The 22,702-nt window shown below is 40.7% G+C and overlaps 1 protein-coding gene across 5 annotated transcripts in view; it reads right to left on the bottom strand.

The window, feature by feature from the left end:
* SPIN1 (spindlin 1) overlaps positions 1–19,484 on the bottom strand; it is a 53,813-nt gene extending 34,329 nt beyond the window's left edge. The window contains exon 1 of one of the 5 annotated variants that reach the window (XM_069879928.1): positions 19,424–19,484. The gene's annotated coding sequence lies outside the window, so the exon portion shown is untranslated. The other 4 variants (XM_069879930.1, XM_069879933.1, XM_069879931.1 and 1 more) reach the window with 4 other exon arrangements.
* Positions 19,485–22,702: the final 3,218 nt, after the last annotated feature.

The following is a 22,702-nucleotide window of genomic DNA, read 5'->3' as shown; positions in this document are numbered from 1 at the left end:
ACTACCCCTTCGAGAGAGTGTCTGGCTTTTTTCCTCTGCAGAACCTTTCACTTGGATGATAGTATTTTTAATGTATTCAAAAACACATGACAACATTTTAATATGTACAAACACATAAGGGAACTGGTATTTACCCTCAAGGTTACGAAGTCCCTTGTTGTATCAGTCTAGCTTTCCTATTTATTCTTCAGTGGGGCAGGAAAAAAACCTTAAAACAAAACTCTCCAAAGATTCTTAGCAAGCAAGTCAAAGCCTGGTCCATCACAGGCCTGCAAGTAACTTCTACACTTTCCTGCATAATAGTTAGGCAGGAGTCTCAACATAATCTGTAAGAATTTCCATTGTTAACTCACCAATATCTGCCCAAGCAGTTCAAGAAATCACTGTGTGGAAAGCTTAAATGGGCAGTTATGGTAGTGAAACCCTTCTCTAGATACTTCTACAGAGCTGTGAAATCAATGCATAAAAAGTATTCCTGTAAGACATTTCTTTTCAAACATGAAATTAAGGTCACAGGATAGGGATAAAGGGTAGAACCGATCATAAGTTTAAAATTGCTCTATCTGTTAAGTGAGCCACATCTGTTTCCTTACTGACTTCATAAATGGTCAGAAGACTACTTTTAGAGAGCACCCTACTTTTAGAGAGCACCTTGACTGACTGGACATTAACAAGAACATATTATACACCATATTAGCAGTTATCCTACACAGACTGCCACCAAAAAGTTATGAAATTGAACTGGATGTCTCTGCCACTTAACAAAGAAAGAGTCTTGACATAATGCCTCAGTGTCATCAACACCTCACGCAGCAACAAGATGTAATTATGAATGACAATTTTGACACTGATATTATTAACTAACAGTTTTATAACTAAAGTTCATTACTTGGGTTATACCAGAATCACTTTATAAATTGCCTAAAACTACGACTTCAGATTCTTTTACGAGAATAAGAGCTGTTATATGAAAAAGAAAATGGGAACAAGAAACCAAATGTGTGTTCTTCATTATAAAATCTGATTGAGAAGCTTGCTTCACAACATATATGTTAAAACTATGAGACTATTTTCCCTTGATCTTATTTAAGTAACTTCTTGATCTTACTTAAGTAACTTCTGTGCTGCTAAGAACGCTGTAAAACACAGGTCCACAGTCAAATTACAGAACTGTAACATGAACTGTTGCGGCTCAAGCTGTTTAAACTTCAAGGTGATGATGTAGCTAGTGTTTAAATTTTACTTAGCTTTCATATTTCAGAGTAATAAAAAACCCTTCTGCTCAAAGAATATGCAAACTAAACACAAGGCCAGGCAGCAGCACATGATATGGTGCATCCTGAAAACTATCTAAAAATATTTGAAACTTATCTAAAATTACATTTAAGAAAAGTGCAGTTCAGAAGCCAAACCAGGAAACATCATGGTTAAATTCAACTCTTAGCATACAGACACTGCTCAATAAGTAAAAAAAAAATTTGTACTAGTTTTGCCTTGGGTAGAGTTAAATTTCTTTGCAGTAGCCAGTATGGGTCTATGTTTTGACGCTGTGCAGAAAACAGCCTTAACAAGGGCGTTTTAGTCATTGCTGACCAGTGCTTACACAGAATCAAGGCCATTTCTACTCCTCATACAGCCATGCTAGCAAGGAGGCCAGGATGTACAAGAAATTGGGAGGGTTCACAGTAGGACAGCTGACCCCACTTGACCAAAGGGATATTCTATACCATATGGCATCATGCTCAGCAATAAAACTGGGGGTGATGTTGGCAGGGGTGCTGCTGCTCAGGGACTGGTGGGGCACCCATCTGTTGGTGGTGAGCACTTGTTTTCATTTGTGTCACTTGCGTTTCTTGTGTTTTATTTCTCTTCGTTACCATCCTTTTGTTACAATTTATTTCATTAACTAAACTGTTCATATCTCAGCCCTAGGCTTTTTTATTTATTTATTAATTTTTTTAAAAGACTTCCATTCTACAAAACTCCCCAAAATTTTTTCCTTGCTCCAAAATGCACAAGCCATTATGAATTCCTTTTCCTATTAGGATCCTTGGAACTTGCCACAGTATATTACTATTTAATAAGAGTTAGATATTAAAAGTAATTCTATTCACATACGGCTTTCTTTATAAAAACTCAATTAATTCTTTCCATGTTCTTTTCAGCTCTGCTCTTCTTGCATTTCACAATGTTTTAAGTTCATGGATAATAACTATTTCAGAGGAGAGATAAGCCTTAACAAACAGCCAAGTGACTATTAATACTGCAGGCAGATATATGAGCACTTCTGTTGAAGGTATGAGTTTAAGTCTGTGCCACTGTGTACCTAGGTTGCCTGTCTCTGCCCACATCCATTACACATTGGTTACCCTTCCAGACTCGCTACATCTCTTTATCTGTCAAAACACTTGTCACACTACCACAATTTCTAAAGCTGTCTGCCACTCCAGAATACTGAATTAAAGCAAACCAAGAAGTCTTGTCACTTCTTTCTAAACTTTCTTTGAAGACTGTGCATCCCAAGTGCTGCCTTACACCTTCCGCATTACCTTGCTTGCTTGACTTCAGCCTCCAGTTTTCTGACAATGACCAGTTCAATCACTGAGTCCACTTTTTTTACAGTTCCTTGCACCAATACTCTCTCGGGATCAGCAGCATTTTTTTCCTGTCCTAGCCTTTTTACAAAATTAGCCACAGCACACACCTCTATGTGCTTTCTGTTCTCTCACTGAAGGGTACTTGTCACAAATACATTTTAGCCATCACCTGTAAAAAAAACTTCTGCATTTCAGTCAATAACAAAACTGTTCAAAAAAGCATAAATCACAACACAGAATACAAAAATGAAAAGTATAACTGGTCATCTTCAACAGGACAACAAACACACTCAGGTTATGACTGGAATCCTGTTCACCACAATGCTGGACTTCAGGAGTCCAGCATTAATAAATGTACCCACTAAGCTCCAGTAGGTTAAGAATTAAACCAATCAAACATCAGGATTAGCAATATATGTTCTGCTATGCATCTAATAGTTCTCATTTTATTCAAACATTTATATGCCTAATAGTAACAAGAACAATAATAATACAGATAACACTTCCAACTGCAATTAAGGAGACTGGCAGTGTCATACGCCTGTGAGGATGTCACTGTGCTAGTAAGGCACTTGACCAGTTCTGTCCTAAAATCAGCTTTTATAAATTTGCTTTACTTATGCATGATTACTAACATATATGATCTGAAAACTATTCCCCCAAAAGAATACCACAAGCCACTGGCAAAGGTGCACCTTTCAGCATTTTTCTGAGCAAAATGCTTGTGGATTTGCATCAGTGACATCCACTACAGCCCACTGTCCAGTCTAGAGCTGCTGAGAGAGGGAAGGAGGGGTAATCTGAGACCACAAGTATGCTTTCAAATAGCTAATGCAACTCAAATGAAAACTAATCCAAGCGTATGTCAGGCATGGTTTATCAGAAATCCCCAGGAAACCATGTAACAAGCTATAAGAATCTTTCCCAGCTGAAGGAATTCACCTTCCCAACAAAAACTACCTCTCAGTGCACACCTACAATTTCTTACACCTACCACTTCCTTAATTTAAGTGGGTCCTGTCTGAAGAAGGATAGCTGATTCATGAAATCAGTCTCGGCTCTGATACAGTTCCCTTACAATACCTCATTGCATTTAAGAAAAAAACTTCTAAGAGATTACACATTTTCTTTCTCAAAATGCACAGAAGCTCTTTCAACCGTTGTTACAGATTCTTATGGAGCAAAACCACAGCAATTTTTTCAAAAACACAAGTAAATAATGATGAGGTAATGACAAATTTCCAGACAGGCAATTTGGTATATACAAACACCTAAAAACTCACCACCTCTTAACAAGTGTCTGTAAGTATATCTCTACTGCTGCACCATGAACACAGACAAAGTCTATGAAATTCAACAGCAAGAACTATTCCACTTTGCCCTCACAATCCTTTAATAGCAGTGATGGACTGAACACCTCTCAGCCCTCAGAAAGGCAGCAATAAAAAGTGACTTATTAGCTCTTATGACCAAAACAGTCCAAGATGTGGGACAATTCAATACCAGGTTTTTTTTAAATCTGTTTCGTAAAGAGTACTACAAGATTGGCAAACCATTACCTGAAGCTCATATGACCTCATCAGAAAGTAGTAAATCCCTAATAAATAACTGTAGATGAATTTGCATGATTAGTGACTGAGATTGCAGTTCAAACTGTTCAGAGGAAAGCTCTGAACTCGCAGGAGAAAGAATTTTCAGCATGGCAGAAAACCTTGGAATTATTATGCTTCAGTAAAATTTGTGAACATTTAACTGTTCATAAAATATTCTATCACAGGTCTACAACATCCTTTGAATTTGCAGCCTTATTCATCCACTAGGCATAGAAGTCTTGAAAGTGAAAGCAATACAAAAAACATTTTTGTACTTAAGTTTTTTGTTGAGTATAACCAACCAATTAAGAGCTCCCTGAATGTCAGGAACTTGTACAGCATACAACCTCTATCACGTGCACATACATGACACATTGAGCAATCTTTGCAACAGTACTGAAAGTCATTTGTGGAATTAAATCAGACGGGCAAAGAAATACAGAGAATGACTAACTTCGCTTTCATCAGGAAAAAAGATGTACTTTTACCACAATTTACCTATTTCTCATTCTCTGTCACAAAAAAAGGCAGCAAGAAGTTCCATTAGTGGATACATCATTCAGACCAGTATTGTTGTGTATTAGTCACCCTGTGTCCAGAGGTTTTCGGAGTTCTTGATCTTCCCAGGATGAACAGACAGATGTGCCTACAACAGATAATCATCTTGGCTGGTCCAGCTCATAGTTCACAGATCAAGGCCTTTCCCATTGTTTGGGTCTTTGAATCAACTGAAAACAGTCCGGGAATCTCTGATCAAAGACTTCATCATGTTTAACTAGGTTTTGCCCGTAGCTCTTCATCTTCCTGTAGTTCCTCAGAGGCCAGGAAAGGCCTATAACCCACTACTAAAGGAACTGCTACTAAAGGAGTCATACATCAGTGGTTTCGCAGCTTATATCTGAAAAGCACTGATCTTAAGTCATAGTCTGATTAGAAGTGAGTGACAGTGGTAACACCACATGTTCACTAAACCAGGCAAGCTATCAATACAACAGCTGATGGCCACAACTAACTATAAACACAGGATTTTACCTGAAAGGTAAACAAGCGGAAGAGCTAGTTATCAACACACAGGCAAAAAAAAAGCAGTGACAAAACCAAAGTGACAAAATAAACAAAAATATAATTCCTAAGATTAAAGGAGTTGGAAGTAGGAAATAACGTTTGCATGCCATACCCAAAGTAGTAAGAAAAAAAAAAAGCTCTTTTAAATTATAGGTTTGAAGTTTAGTCTCGCACTAAATACTATTACCTTTCTGAAATCCACTCCATGTTTCAGGGTGAAAGGACAACTATACGCCTCCCCCTTTAAGAACACATAAATAAAGTAATTTCTCTTTTTGGGGCCAAGTTCTCCAAAGATGGATTCCAGAAAGCTTCACAGGTTTAGCCTAGTTTCGGGGGGTTATCAACAGTAAAGCTAGGTTATTAAGCACTTCTCTAAAATTAAACTAATTTAAATGCAATAGTTTCTTATTTGATCTGCCTCCCACCTAAGCAACATCATAACCACATACAATAATAGTTGGCTAGAAGACTCGATGACATTTTACCATATGCTTGCCCTTTGAAAAACCTCCTTGTTTCCCATGTTAGGCAAAAAAATACATACTAAAAATTGAACACAAGAATTAAAAAAAAAAAGGTTCTGAAATTTGGTCTTAAACACGCACGGGTTGTCTTACTGAATAGGAATCAATAAGAGAACTAACTAGTGCCAAATGAGCTTGCAACAGCTTTATTAAAAAAAAACAGTCTGCTTGCCAACCTACAATTTTAAGTTCCACATTAATTCATGTATCATTTTTTAAACAAACAAGAAAAAAAAGATTCTAGTAACTATTTCCTTTCCAACAGCTGAGAAGAACAAGTGAAACATTTATCCATACACAAACCTTTCAGCCATTCTTTGGCACAAGATTAATTCAGCAAAAAGGAAAAAATTGCCCATTACTGCAATATTGAACACAACTTCACTACTAGAACAATAAAGACATATGCATGGAGTTAAGGAGTTGCTTTAGAGCACCAGCCTACTCTTCCTTACAGCAGCATGGATAAGCACAACTTTTGTTCATTGTGGAACTATTTGGCTATGCCAACAGAAGGCATAGTTCAATTTCACTATTCTTCTATCCTTCTAGTATGGAACTACCATAAACAGCAACATAAGTTTGGCCAAAGAGCTGGTAAATTTTATAGCTTACTTAGTAATATTAAGATATTATTTCTTTATACTACATCGCTACAATTCTTCCTGGGACTTTACACAACATACCAGCACTCTGAAGCACAATGACCGTTTAAGCCATCTTACAGACAATGCAAAACTACTTGCTGACTAAACCCTGTTTATGCTCAACTTACTGACTGATCATTTCATAAATGCACAGCCCATCATACTTTAAGAAAGCTTAAAAGGTAATGCTTCTATAAAAAATTTGAAGAGAAGATCTAGTATTTATTCAAAGGCAGGAGAACCTTCCCTGCAACCCTTTATTCAAAGGTAAATTTTAACTCACTCCTAATTGTTCAGTCTACTGCAAATTACTTTGCATTTAACCACAGTGCCAGAACATGCACAGACACTAGGGTTACAGGTTGTAATAGGTCACCATAATTGTCATAAGTTGCACACTTCTGTACCATGGCAAATACAAAGCAGCTTAGCTTCTCCTTATTGATAGGTAGCTGTCATCCTCTTCCCCTAAATCCAAAAAATATCTGCACAGAAATAACCAAGTGCCCAGGATACAAGAGCAGCACCTTATTATTGGACAAGCCATATAATCACTACCATTCTATGGCAAAGGTAAATGAACTTTGAAGTTTTATAATGCAAGTATTTTTTCCTTACTGATGCTCTTACAGATGGAGTAACAACTTACTGTAATTGTAAGCAAATTTACTCAGTTTTGTCTGGCAACACTTGCAAATACATCTGGAAACTAGAGAGGGAAATACCTATTTCAAAAAGAAAGACTGTTCCCTGCTTATGCATCTCCTTAGAAGGGATACTTAGGTCATCAGCCTTTGTTTGAAGATTAGGTTTAATAGCTGTTGTGTTAACCTGAGAAACAATATTTCAAAGTCAAAAGGATCACTCAAACACTCTAGAACAGCAAGCCCAGGGCAAATGTAAGGTAACTAACTGCTGTTAGAAGGTAATGTAGTGGTAACTTAGTGCACTTAGCTAAGTTTGCTAGGTTAATTAAAAACAGCAAGCCAAACTCTCTGGTTCGTGTCTCTTCAGGAGCCTGGCTGATCTTTTCAAGTCACATTTTAAGTATGCAACAGCCAGTTCTCAACAATCCAGGATAGTAATACTGCTATGCATGCCTTCCAACACAGAGGGAATACAGATTTCCTATCATACTTTAAAGAAAGAGAAAAAATCTGCCATTTGACAGACCACTTTCAAGCTTTTTTAGGTCACCAATAGCCTACAGATTGGAAGTAACAAATTGTTGGATATGTGTTGTAAGACCTTAGAGCCTAATACACTGAGAAGATGCCTCTGCAACACTAGACTGAAAATAAGCATAACTAACATATTTTCCTAAACCAAGCTTAAGAATTCGTGACATCAGTTAGTTTTGCAAGAGCCAATATTTTGCTGAAATACTTGAAGCGTTTTTCAGTCTCTGATGCTGCAGACTTCTATAACTCAGTTCATGAAGGCCCACAGTAAAGAACATATTTTGCTTCCCGCATTCAGAGATGACTGCTTATGCTTTAAAAATCCTTGATTCTTATGGCTTACACCTGATTTCTGTAGCTGTTTTGTAACTTATGACATAATTACTATTTGTCTTCAAGATGAGCAGTGGCAGGCCACCAACTTAGGGAAGAGGGTCAGGAAGCAGCCATACCAGAGCTGAGGGAAAGAAAGTCAAGTAATTACGCATCAATACTTAAGAATTCTGCTACAGCAACTACCTACCAGTTTTAAAAGCAAACAACATGTGAACATTCAAAATTCTTATTAGGACAGACCATTACTCACAGCACTGAATAGAATATCAAAATGCAATTATCACGAACCTCAACCTAAGCAACCAATAAGGATATTGACAAATAAGTAGTAATTCAGCGCATAAAATAACAAAACCAACCAAACAAAAAAAGCAGGCTCACAAAATACTTAGAGGGACCAGGATAGAACATACAGTTACTTACATTAGCTCTGTATACAACCAAAACTATGACAAGCTGTACTATGAGCTCATTTATTCATGGATTTGAGATGTCCATGCCTAAACTTCTCACACAAAAAACACCACAGTAACCACAATCACAACAGTCAGTGTTCAACAAATCATAGGCCTTAACTCATATCTCTGCTGGACACACATACTGACTGTATCTACTCTGATAAAAACGTAGTTCTCTTTCTTAATCCAGCTGGGTGCAGGAGGAAGAACTACAGTGAAGTTGTTGGGTAAACTAAGGCCTTCTCTAATCGCATGAGAACAGACAATTTTGTTAGGAATTTCTGCAATGAAAGAGTAAACACTAACATGCTGCACATCGAAGCACGACCATGCAGATAGATGCTAAGCCCATACTGAAACCCTAAAAAAACCTCTCCTTACAGGAAAGCCTATAGAAATTGGACAATTTTAAACAGCAGTCATTTTCATCTTGTCCTTGCAATGATTACAAAAAACAAAAAAACCCAAAACAACACAAAATGAAAAGAGGACTCAGGGAAACTGATCTCTTGCCTTTAATCTACATCTTGAAAAAGCTCATCAACCAGTCATGAACTGAATTTGTCCTACCTATTTTCTTCAGCATTTTAGCTTGGATTAAAGCAGTTGTACAACTGCATTGAAGCAACTATTTACACTTGAAAAGAAAATCACTTAAGTGAAAGTATTTGCTGTTAAGAATGGCAAGTCTCTTGCCATAAGTACTACCCAATAATGCAATCTTCATTTTTCCAACTAACAGCAGAATATTCACTCATTGTCTACAATGTTAATACAAATCTCAGCCTAAACAGGACACCAGATTTAAACTGCGAAATGCTACAACAGATGTTAGAGTTATAATATACTGCAACAGTGAGGCACTGGAAAAAAAATGAATTCAGCATTATGAGCTCTATCTAAAGCTAATGACATTGGTTTTGATAAATTTGGATGGTCAATGGAAGTATAGTACTTTAAAACAAAAATTATTACTTACAGAGGAGTCGTATAGTTGTAGAGAAAAGATATTAGAGCCTTGTAATATTAGTAATTTAAATACTGCAGTCAACACTGGATTCATCAGCAAGGACCATGATAACTTACTAAATTGTGGATCATACTTTTTCCTGTTAAGGATGAGAACCATCAGCATTGTGACATGACATGGCATTTTCATTGTTTACACACAGGTATGTCAGATTTTTGGTGGAAAACATGACACAACCTGTGTAAGTCAGGGGCAGGAGTGATGGGGGGCAGGACAACACAGAGAGAAAAATCAAGCCGTGAAACCAATGACTCTCCCCAAAAGCAGTGAAGACAACAGAACAATCCTCAAACTGATACTGCTAAAACATGGAAGGAAAAATACACAAAGCACTAGTTCTGAAACTAGATGGTATCTGCATACTCCTAAATCTAATTAGAAGATCTTGAAGTACTTAGGAGGATGAAGGACTGCTCAAGTTACTCTGAAAAATTATTTACTGGACTGGGGCAAGAAAGTACTTCAAAAAAACACCTGCATGAGTTTGAGTATGTGTCAATTTTTTCTCGGAAACAGCTGCCTTAAAACACTGACTTGCTCTTGCTCCGCAGAAGCAGAAAGGTGACAAAATAATGGCAAGAAGGAAGTAAAGACTTTAAGAACAAGGACCACTGGTTTTCACTTGTTCACTGCCATACCTTGTTTGTCTCACAGCAAACATTTTCTTTTTGCAGACTTTGACAAAATGCTCTGATCAAAGCCCTGCTTTGAAATTACTTCGCTGTCCATGCAGCACAACTGGAGATGAAATAAGAAAGTGAGAGACCACTTCAGTCAGAACTTCCAGCAGCAGCAACAGGTAGAGGCAGACTTTTCTTTCTAGCTTTGTAGTCCCATTTTCTCTCCAGAAAGCTTTTTATCTAATCTGAACTCGATATACTAACATAATTTAATTGTGTTTCCTGAGATTTTGCATCAGTCTAGGTAACAGTAACAACCACCAGCCCCCCAAAAAAGGGCATCCCTATCTCCGTTTGAAAGCGTACATGCTTATTTGCAGAGGACCAAATTTTCTTGTAGTACTGTTTCTAAAGTCTGAGTCTAATCAACTGAGGAGCAGTGCAGAGGAGAAACAGAAATTTGAAAAGGGAAAAAAGCAAGGCATCTTTCAACGAAAACAGGATCTGCTAGGGCAGGATATCCTTCCCCATAAAAGCATGAGGCTTTCTACAAGTGTGTCCCACAGATAAACAGAGCACATAAAAGAGCATACAACCAGACAACTATGCTTCCGCCTTTTATGCTGCTCCCTGCTTCAAATTTCACTTTACTCCACTCCTGCCCAAACATGAAGTCTCCTAGAAATGTCGTTAGAGGACCAAGTATGACTGAAAACTAGGGTGCTTATTTGCACCAAAGTATCACCTCCCCTCCTTTAATTAAAAACAAAACATCTGAATTCTGTTCTTCAAGCATCTAACCTAAAACTATCTGTAATGCAATGCTTCCTTCACCCATAATTTCCTACACCTGGGTCAGAGCAATCCCTGTTTTCAGTACACGATGGGGGATGATGTGATTGAGAGCAGCTCTATGGAGAAGGACTTCGGGGTGCTGATCAATGAGAAGCTCCACATGAGCCAGCAGTGTGCGATTGCAGCCCAGAAGGCCAACCTTATCCTGGGCTGCAACAAATGAAGTGTGGCCAGCAGGGGAAGGGAGAGGATTCTGCCCCTCTACTCCACTCTTGTGAAACCTCATCTGGAGTACTGTGTCCAGTTCTGGAACCCTCAATGTAAGAAGGATACAGAGCTGTTGGAACAGGTCCGGAGGAGGGCTACAAGGATAATCCAAGGGCTGGAGCACCTTCCCTCCGAGGACAGGCTGAGGGAGTTGGACTTTTCCAGCCTGGAGAAGGCGCCTAGTAGATCTTACAAAGATATTCCAGTACCTGAAAGGAGCCTACCATAAAGCTGGAGAGGGACTATTCATAAAGGCTTGTGGTGATTGGACAAGGGTGAACGGATATAAGCTGGAGAAGGGGAGATTTAGACTAGACACTAGAAAGAATTTCTTCACCATAAGAGTGGTGAGACACTGGAACAGGTTGTCCAGGAAAGTTGTGGCTGCCCCATCCCTGGAGGTGTTTAAGGCCAGGCTGGGTGGGGCCCTGGGTAACCTGATCTAGTGGGACGTCCCTGCCCATGGCAGGGGTTTGGAACTAGATGATCTTTAAGGTCCCTTCCAACCCTAACTATTCTATGATTCCCACCAAGGTCACCACAAGACATTACCAATTAAAAATGTACTTTTTATCCATTATTAATACATTCACAAGTCCACAGTGATATGAAACAACATAAATTTGCCTCCTCTCTCTTCAAATGAGCCACAGGTATACACAGGTATTACTAAAGGTAGTAGTGAATCTTGCCCTCAACTTGAACAGTTAGGAGAACACACGTACCAGAAGACAGTCTGCTTGCCCTCTGCCTCTTAGCTGGCACCTAACGATAAAGTATACTTTAATTTATAAAACAGAAGTGTAGAAGACGGAGATTAAATTTACTCAAGGTGTACTCGGGAAGCCTAGGCACCCAAAGCCTTTTGCTCCTCCCTCCAGCAGCAGAGAGATGAACCTGAGGATAGCCACTGTGAATTCACCCTCCCTCTAAAAACACGATGTTTCAACATATGAGTATCCAACAGTCTGTGGTTTCCAAGTATATCAAACACCTGCACATTCCCTAACCCTAAAAATATTGATTCAGATTTCTATGGAGTCACATGAAAGGCAGAATTTACTGTTAAGCTTTTTTTGAATACACTCATGTCAAAACACACATTTTCATTGATCACATCTCACAGCTGCATTTCCACTTATGGCAAAACACGCACTAATGAATTTGTTATCTTTCAGCATTAAGACAAAGAACTTCCGAAGAAGATTAATGAATAGAAAAGTAATTATGTCCATTTAAGAAAGCTCTACAACTGGAAGACTTTGAGAAGGAAGTAGTAAATCTCTAATGTATTTACTCCCATTCTGACTGCACTTTGTTGTTCAGATCACTGTCTAAACCACATGTAGTTACGAAACAGGACAGGCAAGCAATTGTCCAGATCATAGACAACTATCTTCCAAGTATAATTATACAAGTTATACAACCTACATCCTCCAAGCATTATTTTTATCATTCCTAGAAACTTAATCTTCAAACATTTTTGCAGTAGAATTTGAAGACTAGAGATTAGTTAGACATGCAGAAAAAACGACACAATATTTGCCAGTATGTGTCAAGAACTTCACCTTAGCAGACATTACGTTGATCAAGGAATTTGCGAAAAGTTACCAAGAAAACAGAAACACCACCAGGGAACTAGTCTAGAACTTGTCTCCCCCTACGCTATTCAGCTCACAATACTTACATTGAATCTAGAAAGGTGGAAATTTCTATATTTAAAAGCCTCAACAGCAAACATAAGATTTTCCACTGGACATAAGCAACTTTTGTTCCACATACTAGGAATAAGTCTCACAGAGAACATAAATACTAAATTATGAAAATTACTTCTGCAATAGAAATAATTATTTCATTTTAATAAATAACAGACCCAAAGCCTGACATTAATAAATCTTTCAGTGCTTACCCACTTAGGGTAAGAGACTATGAGCCAAAGTTCATTTTTACATTTACACTGCATTAATACAAGTTCACAGAAAAAAAAGGAGGGAGGAAGAGGTTTTTCTTAAAGGGGGTCAAAGTAAAGTCTATGGAGGTGAAAATTTACAGACCTCGGCACAACAGTACAGACCACCTAGAACAGCTTACTGTACCTATCAGTCAAAGAACATGACTTGAAAAAGTCAAGCTTATTACTTTTTCATTTTATGACTGGCCACATCCGGGTAGAGTAGCATCAGTCTAAGCAGCAGCATCAGTGATTGCCATTAAATTGTCAGATAATGTTAATGTTATACTATGTAACCTAGTTTGCATAGTAAACTTTGATCAAGTGTACATATGGTCCCCATATTCAATAATTGTTGTGCTCTAACAGGAATCTAGGAGAGAAAACAAAGAAACAGAATGAGATAGGAAAAAAAGCCTCTGAGATACACACTCAGAGGGAACTGTCATTTTAATAAGCAACTCCCAGAAGTTACACAGAGATTGGATCTCAGGATTCAAGACTAACTTTGAACCACTAGGAAGACTCTCTGAAAACATTAAGATGGAAGATGCACAAGTCATCTTAAAGAAAGCAACACATTTTATCAGAGCACTTTAATCTCAAAGCACTTAAAATGTGGAGATAAAATCAGCCTTAAACTTCACTCATTCAGGCTCCCCAACACTCCTAATACTAAAAGAAAAAACTCTGGAAACTAACATTAAGGATAGTTAGTTTACCACACGCCAACAACCACTCAAGAAAGGCAGGTGCAGCGACTGACTGCAGGGCTGACTGAGATAGCTGACACTGTTAGAAAGGAATTACCAGCTACAATGCAGCCAGAGAACAGGACCTGCATAAAGCTCAGCCAGAAGTGATGACATGCAAATAAAAGAGGTTACTTCAAAGACAGTAGTGGACTTAACAGTTTGTCATCATAATGGAAGTGTTCTTCCTATGCAAGGCCACCATAAGTGAGCAATGTAAGAACAGGAAAACTAAAAGAGAACACAATAACAAAGGAGTAATCAAAATTATACAATTCCATTTTGTTCAAACTACCATAGGACAACTGCCTGATAGGAGGTTGTAGTGAGTTTAGTGTTGGGTCTCTTTTCCTGAGTAACAAGTGATAGGACGAGAGGAAATGGCCCCAAGTTGCACCAGGGGAAGTTTAGACTGGATACTAGGAAAAATTTCTTCATGGAAAGGGTTCTCAGCACTGGCAGAGGCTGCCCAGAGAGGTGGTGGAGGTGTTTAAAAGACAGGTGGATGAGATGCTCAGGGATCTGCTTTAGTAGTGGACAGTTACAGTTGGACCTGATGATCTCAAAGGTCTCTTCTAACCAAATGATTCTATGATTCTATGAAACTGAAGGCTAAAGTTCAGCAGCTGTTCTTTGCAAGCTTTTACAAAATCACTGGAATCCACAGAACTACTCTTGAAATAAGTATCTATCCTCACTAGTACTTATAAGTGCCGATCTCAAATTCCACATTGGAACATCCAAAAATAACATTTGAAAAATCCAACCAAACCATCCAACCAAGCAAACAAAAAAGAATGCAAACCACAAACCAAGAGCTAATAAGCCTCTTTAGGGGTTTCTAAGCTCTATAGTCTTATCAGAAAGACTACAAAAACCTCGTTGTGAGTGCCTAATAATACACTAAATTTATTCTGCAAGCAGATCCCAAAGGAAAAAAAAAAAAGTCATCAGAAGATACTTCACCAACATCTCAACCACCTTGCAATGACTGCAAAGAACAGAGTATGGTTAAGTAACAGTTAAGGCTAGTGACCACCACACGTAAAGCTAACAATTTCTATATATTTCAGCTTTTTGTAGAACTATTTCAATAAAGTTTTCAAGTAAGCAAGTCAAACAAGACCTCATATAGCAAAAAGCAACGGTGATTTCACAACATACCTTATACGAAAGAAGCATTAAAAGGGAGCCAAGATTTGTAGAACAATTCTCTAAAAGACCATAGCTGAATCAATGTATCACATGAATTCCGCATGCCATGAGCAAAGTCACATTTTCCCCTACAAAAGATAGCTAACTGCAGCCACCAAAGGTTTAAGTGGTAAGTCTGAATTAAATTATTTCACCATCGGTGAAGAAGCCCCCTTGCCACTAGAATCAACTGTTCATAGATAATACAGATCTGTATAACTACATTGTTCCAAGGAACTTGCCACATAGAAGCGTCATGGAAATCCGGGTGGAAGCAGTCTGTGCATTTACACAAGGAAGGTTATATTCCACATTCCTTTTAGTCACATAGTATGCTGACTCCTAGGTAGGACCTGGATAGCAAGCAGGTCACAGCGTCATATATAGAAAATATTCATTAAGAAAATCAATGTCAAGAAAGATCATCACACACCTTCTGATCATAAAACCACCTAACTCTGGAGGGTAGTAAAAGGAAAACGGGAAGAACAACAAACCAAAATATCTTCTCACACTTGGTATGAGAAACAAGTTATCTAACCATACAGCAGGAAATAACTTTCCATAATAATGGTTTTCTCTCCTGGTTCAGCTTCAGAGAACAGCTTTTGAAAGACAATTTTAAAGCACTTTTGAATCAGTTTTAGTCTTCTACTGTAGTGATTAAGGCACGGACCTCGTCGATGGGGGCAACAACCAAGACCAACTTTATTGAGAGGATGCAAACCTTATACAGTGCCTCTGTATCCAGTAACAGCTATCCCAGTGAATTTCCACCCGTGAGAATCCTGCAGTACACCAACAGAATGCAACCCCCATTTCCCACAGATGTGCCCCTTATCTTCATGTTTTCCACCTAGTGCATTCCTTTCCTATTAACCCATGGGTCTTAATAAAGATTCCAAGGTTGCAACAAGCTAGCAAGCACGAGAGTGTGGGTTGTTTGCTCCCTGCTTGCTGCTAATGTTGCAGGTACACCAGGGCATTGGCCATTTGCCCCAGCATACACGCGATACTGGAATCTTTATGCCCACAATATACAAAACCATATTCTCATGCCATGTCATTAAGAAGTTTGATGTTTCTGATACCTGGGGAAAGAGAGGAAAGGAGGCAAAGAAAACCAGAATGAAAGCATGGAAAGTTTACAGGAACAGGCTCAATTCTAAAAAAATGGCTGTTAGATTTTCAGTAAGATTCTGGTTTTTGGCAGGAAAGTTTCTCTTGCCAAGCATTAAGCACTATTATGCATTACACTTAAAAAACCACTTTAAAACAAGTGTTGCATCAGCTAGATGTTTACAGATCTGAACATGTCAGAATGCAGCCTGGCAACACGCAGCAAGCAAAGATACAAGGTAAGAAGTCAATGGAAGAATACTACTCAGACCAAGAAAACATACAACAAAGCACTGAAATATAAGATTAACTACAAGTGTTTATTACATTTAGGACTTTATATTTTAATTGGTAATTGGATATTTAGAACTACACTGAGTCATGACTTATTTGGGAAGATTGGTTGAAAAGTATTTCTTGTTAGAAGTAACTAGTTCATTGCTAGCATCTTCCAGCAAGCTGATCACAGAGACTGCATTTCCTTGCAGACTTCTTTTTCTTCAGCCTAACTTCCCGATACGAAAATTAAACAGTTTTGGAAAAGAGGATTTTACTAGTACTGTTTTTTAATTTGAGCCTAGCATTACTCCCGATGACAAAAACTTGAGTGTCTTCACTTAGTGGTACCAAAGACACAGAGATTTGGCAAGCTCTTCAACTAAATCAGCTCCTCATGGGATACTAAGACCCACTATTGATTTTTCACCAACTCATCAACACAATCAAGACAATAAGAAAAAATTTTGAACCACTGCAGAAAAGAACACAACTGTATGCTTCAGCAAAGATACGAGAAGCAAGAAATTTCACAAAGCTCACTAGGTAGAGCTGAATTTTACAGAATAAAATTCACTTTCAGCAACAAAACTACCATGTACTAGAGTTAAGAAACATGACTACTTTTAAGTGATCCATTATTTAAGCAGATGTGTCATGGATGGCCTATTTTTATCTTGCTCTTAAACCTAAGAATCAGTTTAAGTATTGGAAGGCCTCTTTTGAGAGAGAGGCTGCATACCTCTTTACATTTCACACTTCTACTGAAGACAGTAGTAATTCCAGAATCCGGTGGCTAGCATAATGAATGACTACTTAGCTACAATTGGTAAACTACTCCAGCAACTTTACTAATATTGCCTTCAGGTTGTTAAATGGAAAACAAACAAACAAACAAGTAGTAACTGACTGCTGCACAAATCTAGTGATATATCAAGTTACAAACTTTTACTTGGACTATTCCATCTAGAATATTACAACTGGCTCAGGAGCCATGATGCAGATACATTCCAAAATGATCTTGTAACTTGGATGCCTCCACGCAAGTTTTACACTGTTATGTACTCATTATTATAAATTATTTTCTCCCCACCTCTGGTCAATCACACTTGGTATGGAAAATGCAGCAGAAAAAAAAAAAAGTACTACTACCACTGAAGCGCAGTATTTACTTCTATTTCAGAAAAAGCTGATTATGCCATGCTGGTGCTTCTCCACTAGAAGCTTCCAGAGCGAAGCAGACAAGGATGACAGAGCCAGGATATTTGTTACTTTACAGCAGTGCTTAGATGTTAACAGAAACTATGGCAGTCCACGTGTATGTGACTGAATAAAGACCGTTTTTTAAAATATAATCTTTGAAAAAAGAAACATTTACAATTACAGTTAACATCTCTGGAAACTTGTAGAAACATCACGCCTTTGCACCTTCAGCATTCACCCTGAAGTTAACGAACTGGATATAAACCTACTCCAGGGCAGACCCCTTCAAATGTGCCCAACTACCTTCAAACCAGAAGGGGGTGCTCTGAATAACTGAGGTGGCGGCTACTGAACTGAGCACTTGCCTTGTGTTAGGAAAGGTAGAAGCACGCTGTCTTGTTTTAGTTTGGGAACTCACTTAAGTTCACGTTGTCATGCCTCTTTTACATAAGAGGAACCTGAAAAGCAGAAGTGCTCCTTTTAATTAAAAAAGAAATACTTCGGTTTGTGCTATTGTCATCACAAGGGCAAATTAATCTGTGAGAGAAAACCAGAAACAAAGACCTGGCAAATGTTAATTCCAGATCTGTTCACCATAATTTGCAACCAGTTCAAGACACTGACAGCAAGACTGAGGGAATGTGAAGAAATCCAAAGTGCCTGTACTGCGTTTTTTACCTACACAATGGCTATTTTGAAATAACCAGTTCAGGTCTTCTCAATATGACAGTGCTGAATTGATATCTTGCAGCAAACGGCGTCCTAAAATGAAAGAAACGGCCCTAGATCGTTCTGCAACTGTAAAACAGTACTTCATCCCTGCCAGCGCTTTGGTGCATCTGCCTCCCTCCACCCAAAAAGAGAAAAAGATACGCACATTCCAATTAGGCCTCTCTCAGTGGGGCTCATCCGGTTCTCTCTCCTTCCCTCCCTCGTCCCAGGCCTTGCCAGGTTCCCGAATCCCCTTTGACTTTACGTTTCATTTTGTTGTAAACAACGAAACGAAAGGAGAAAGCTTCCAAAGCGAGGATCCTTACCCTTGAAATCCCGCCATGCGCGCACTAAGGAGGGTGAATTTTTTTTTTTTTTTTTTTTTTAATGGGAGACGAAGGGGGAGGGGAAAGAAACAAAAGCCTAAACGGAGGAGCGGCTTAATCGGCGGAGACAGAGGGAGAAGGCGGAGACCCCGGTGGAGGAGCAGGGCGGGCGTCAGCCATGTTGTGTGTGTTTGTGGGTGTGTGAGTCCAGTATTTACAAACCTGCAGCTGCGGCAGCGCCGGGAGCGAGGGGCGGAGGGGGGGGAGGGGAGGCAGCGGCAGACAAAAGGACACGCTCGCGCACGGCTCCCGCGCTGCCGAGCCCGCCCGGGGCGGCGGCTCCGCCGGCCCCGCTCCCGCCGAGCCCCGCGCACAAAGCGAGGCGGCGGCGGGGGCAGGGCGCGGCAGCCCCGCGTCCCCCCACAGCGACTCCCTCCGGCGCTGCCCGGTACTGGGCCGGGCCCGGCCGAGGGCGGCGCGACGGGCCGTGCTTCCCCCCCTACTTCTCCCCCCCCCCCCCCGCCCCCCTGCTCGCTCACCTGCCGGCGGGACGGGGGTGCCAGGCCCGGCGGTGCCAGCGCTGCTGCTGCCGCGGGCCCCCGCCTCGCCGGGCCGCTCAGCTGCTCCGCGGCGGCAGCGGGGACGGCCGCTCCCCTCGTCTCGATCGCCCCCCTCCTCCTCCTCCGCCGCCGCCTCCTCCTCCTGCTCGCCTCTGCCACATTTGGATCCCCCTCTGCCTTACGCGATCTCCGCCGCTAGGATAGAGGCCTCCTCACCTTCCTGCCAAATAGTGAGCCACCCGCATCGAGCCGTTCAAAACACGGGGCCCCGCCCCGCGCCCGCTCCTTCCCGCACCCCCCCCCCACCCCCGGCCTCCGCGGCTCGCGCACGCGCGGTGCTCCCGCCCAACTGCGACAGCGGCGGAAGGGGAGCGCGCGCCCCCGAACCCCCGCGGCGCGCGCCCGGCGGCCGGGCCCCGCAGCAGCCCCGCCTCCCCGCGCGGCCCGGGAGGCGACGCGCTGGTTGTGGGGAGGGGGAGGGGGCTGCGCTGTCCGCCTCCCGACCCGCCCCCCGAGCGGCGCGGGGACCCTGTGCACGGGGTGGGTGCGGAGGGTCCGCGGAGCGCCGGTACCTGGAGGCTGCCTGGCTTTCACGTGACCGAGCGAAGCGTTTGTGAGGAACAGAGGATGTCGGGCGTGCCGAGCGCAACCTGAGCTCGGGAAGCAGAATGCTGAATACTGAGGTGTCTTCTTGTCGCGAGAGAGGCGGTGTTGCTGGGATGGAGATGGAGCAGTTCATAGAATCATAGAACAGTTTGCTTTGTAAGGGACCTTAGAAAATCATCTAGTTCCAACCCCCCTACCATGGGCAGGGACGCATCCCACCAGACCAGGCTGCCCAAGGCCCCATCCAGCCTGGCCTTGAACACCTCCAGGAAGGGGGCAGCCACAGCTTCTCTAGGCAACTTGTACCAGTCCCTCACCACTCTCATGGTGAAGAAGTTCTTCCTAATGTCTAGTCTAAATCTGGCCCCTTCCTGTCACCACCCATTGCCCCTAGTCCTATCACTAGAAGCCTTTGTACAAAGTTGCTCCCCAGCTTTCTTATAGGCGCTTCAGGTACCAGGAAGTTACTATAAAGTCTCCTTAGAACCTTGTCTTCTTCAGGCTGAGCAACCTCAACTCTCTCAACCTGTCCTCTGTTCCTTCAAAACGTAAAAAGGTCTTGTTGAAAATGTGTCCTTGTCAGCTGTGGAATAGGGGAAAAAATGAGGATGGAAAAACCGTTCAAAAATCCCAGCTGAACAAAAACACTGGTTACAAGCTCTTCCCACAGTCTTGGTGGGCTGTCCTGAGTGCTCCCACCTTTTAACTTCCAGTAGGCTGACAAAACCTGAGAGAGCAGTTGGTGGAAAACCTGCAGATAGTCAAGTCTTGTTCAGCAGTTGGCAGACCACAGCGAATGTCATCTACTTGTGAGAAGCACTTATTCACTGGTAAAATATGGAAAAGGACAAAGTCTTCAAAGCAAAAGCAGCAGTATTTTTATTTTACAATTCGGCGCCGAATCGGATGCCTTTCTAAGTAAGGCATCCCATCTTACAAAAGCAGTTGGTAAATACACTAGTTTTAGACAAAGAACTGTGCAAGTTCCCAAAGAATGTGTATTTTTTTAGCTTATCCAAGCATGTCTGGAGACTCTCTACGTTAACTCTTGACCCAAGACAATTACATCCTACAAGAAAATTAAGCATATCGTATCAATTAAGCAAAACGTACTGATTAATTCTCACCTACTGAGCCACTAGTGTTAAATCCCGGGGCATCCCAAAGAGAAGCAGAAAGCTTAACTGTCATGGAGAGCATTTTCTAGTTAATGAAATGTGCGCAGTTTGGATGGAGTTGAACTCGGGGAGGAAATTCAGTAATACATACCAGAAAATTTCAGATTAAATTGTGTGTCGTAGGTAAGAGTAAAGTAAGACAAACTGTATACATTCTCATAAAAATATAGTAGTGTCATCAAATCCTAGTCCATCAGTTTGGTATGTCATTCATGCAGAGACTTCTAAGAGCCATTCATGGCAACGAAAGGGCAGTTGGTATGTAAGATTGTATTCTCTGACAAATAAAGTGGCTGCATAACGATGAAAACAGGTGAACAGCTAGGGTCTGGCCTGCTGTAACAAATCAAATGGGTTATTTTTTTCAAAGTACAGCTTGGTACAAGTGTATTGCGACAACTTTTTTTCTGTTTATAACATAAGACAAAGTTCCATTCATTAAGGGAGCTGTAAAGTATGACTATGTGCAGGGCCTTAGCATGTGGCTGAGAGCCCCATGTACACTTGGGAGACCAAGAAATTAAATAGATTTGAGGAAAGAATGATTTGGGTCAGAGGGTGGCTACACATTTGGGATTTCCTTGTTCAACAGTGGCAAATACACAGGGTAAAATCCGGATTTCCAGTTTACACTCATGGATCACATCACTCGTGATGTCAGTCTTTGACAGAAAACGAAATACAGGAACGTGAATCTACAGACATATTTTGTTTAAAATTGTTTCTGGCAAATCAGGAGAAGAAAGGATCATATCTTTAGTCATCTTTCTGTTAATTTCACAACCATGTCACCAGTAAATCCACTGACAAAGGGTTCCCCAGATTCTGGGACATTAGCTGTTTACAATTTAAAGAAACTTAAGGATTGTGAGAATGGATTCATAGATTTTGCTTCAGCCATTTTATATGTTTAACTCTTTTGCAGGATGCGGCTATTTTGTGTCAGGAGATGACACGCAGGCAAGAAACCAGTCTCCAGATGTATTGACACAGATTGGATAACCTGAAATCATAAACACTCCCTTAAGAGGAAAGGAATACAAACTAAAGTCTATGATAAGGCAAGTGAGCACAGGACAATGTGAGCCCAGTCCAGAGAAAGATGGGGACAGGGAATCAGGTAATTAAGAATAAACGCCTCAGATTTTGGTAAACTGATGTGCTCTCCACTTTAAGAGAGATGCCCCTGACTCAGCTGACATTTCAAATAATTTTTTATGCCTTTGCTTTGAAAACTTTATCCTTTTTGATTTTTTTACCAGTGAACGAATGTTTCTTGCAGGATGACCGGCTAAAGAGAGAAGCTTTTGAGAGGATTAGGAAAAGAGGGGAAAGGAGAGCGAAAAAAACATGAAAAAGAGCTCTTTGGTTTCTCATAGTAGTACTGAGGAGAATTGTACCTGTCTTTATGTTTAGTAGTGAGTGGGATCAAAATCCCTGGTGGCTGATTCATTCCCTGTCTCTGTGTCTGTCTGTCTGTCTCTGTCTCTGTCTCTGTCTCTCTCTCTCTGCACTGAGGTTGGAGAGTAGTAGATGTCTTCTCTGGGGAACAAAAGGAGGTTCTAGGGAGCCATTACCTTGAAAAACCCTCCAAGAGCAGGATCATCAAGTGCTAACAACTCTTTCAAGAGCTAAACACTCCTCCTAGTTTTCTGAGAGTACTGGGAATTGTCCAGAGAAGGGAGACTACATTTTCATGCCTGGAAAGAGA

The sequence above is a fragment of the Phaenicophaeus curvirostris genome, chromosome Z (genome assembly GCF_032191515.1).
Source record: "Phaenicophaeus curvirostris isolate KB17595 chromosome Z, BPBGC_Pcur_1.0, whole genome shotgun sequence".
In the NCBI taxonomy this organism is placed as follows: domain Eukaryota; kingdom Metazoa; phylum Chordata; class Aves; order Cuculiformes; family Cuculidae; genus Phaenicophaeus; species Phaenicophaeus curvirostris.
The sequence above is the reverse complement of the archived record's forward strand: the minus strand, read 5'-3'. Positions and strand labels throughout refer to the sequence as shown.